Source organism: Buceros rhinoceros, unplaced genomic scaffold (genome assembly GCF_000710305.1).
Source record: "Buceros rhinoceros silvestris isolate BGI_N320 unplaced genomic scaffold, ASM71030v1 scaffold15285, whole genome shotgun sequence".
NCBI classification, from domain to species: domain Eukaryota; kingdom Metazoa; phylum Chordata; class Aves; order Bucerotiformes; family Bucerotidae; genus Buceros; species Buceros rhinoceros.
This window is the reverse complement of record NW_010411289.1, coordinates 24,732-25,974: the sequence shown is the minus strand read 5'-3', so window position 1 is coordinate 25,974 and position 1,243 is coordinate 24,732.

The following is a 1,243-nucleotide window of genomic DNA, read 5'->3' as shown; positions in this document are numbered from 1 at the left end:
AGCCAGCGCAATGGTCTGGAAGTGGGCATGGACTGCCCTAGTCCTGGCCCTTCCCTCCCTGTCCCCAAGTCTGTCCCTTCCCTCCCACCGCCCTCGGGGTTCTCCCTCACCTCTTGCCCCGCAGCGCAGTCCGCAGCCCCCCGGGGCTGGCTCTGGAGAAGCGGCCCTGTGGCAGCGCCGCTGCGGGCTCCGCGGCTGCCCGGCTCTGGGCTCCAGGGTGGTGTCAAGGTATTGTTGCTGGGCACAGGGCTCAGCCTGCGGGCATGGGCAGGCAGCCCTGCAGGAACTGCTGTGGGTGGCTTCACAGCATCCAGCCCACGCCTCCCACTGCCGGTCCCTCCTCCAGGCCAACCCTCTGGTCCCCATCCCTGTCCCACCCTCCTGTCCTGCCCCTTCTCAGGCACAACCCTGTCCCACGCGTGGCCCCTGGCCTGGCTGACCGGTGTCCTGACCTTCTTGGGGGACTGCCCCCCACTCTCCCTGCTCACCTCCTCATGCTCCTTCTCTTTCCTGCCCAGCAAGGGTCCTGCTCCCCACATTGCCATGGGGGGACCAGTCTTCCCCGACACCCACCCAGAGGCTGTGCTGCCAAGGGAGATCTTTGAAGTTCTCCAGACCTTTTGTCTCTATCTGCTGTTTCTGCCTCTGAGGCAAGAGGAGATATTCCCTATATCCACCCTAGCCTGGGACTGGGAGGGTGCAATTCTGCCAAATTGGAGAAAACAAGGTAAAATGATCATGCTGACGAGGGGACTTGGGAGGGCTGGCACTGGGGCTGGTTGGGTGAGATGCTGGGAACACAAACCCCTCCCCTGTGCTGCAGGGGGTTGGGGATGCAGCACGCCATCCCATGACAAGAAGAATGTGGAGCGAGCCAAGGGGCAAGACAGCAGCGGGGTCTGGGGTGGCAGGGACACCTAGGGAGGGTTCCTCTCCTGCAAGGAGCCTGTGCTTCTACCACGGGTCAACCAAGCTGCCTTTACCACAGCACTTTTTGCAAGAGCCCCTGTGGGGCTGGCAGATAGTCTGGCTCTGCTGTTACCCAACCTTGCACACAAAGGATGTCCAAGGCTGATATCTCACAACACCCTTCAGCCCTTCTCTGCTCCTGATGACAAGGCTGATAACAGCTCCCTGCTCTGTGAGGGTCCCTGGGGACCCCCTTGCTCCGACACAGGCTGGTCCTTCTCTGACGCAGCGCTGCCCTCAAAAGATGTTGTGGCAGGGGTGGAAGGGGGGGAGC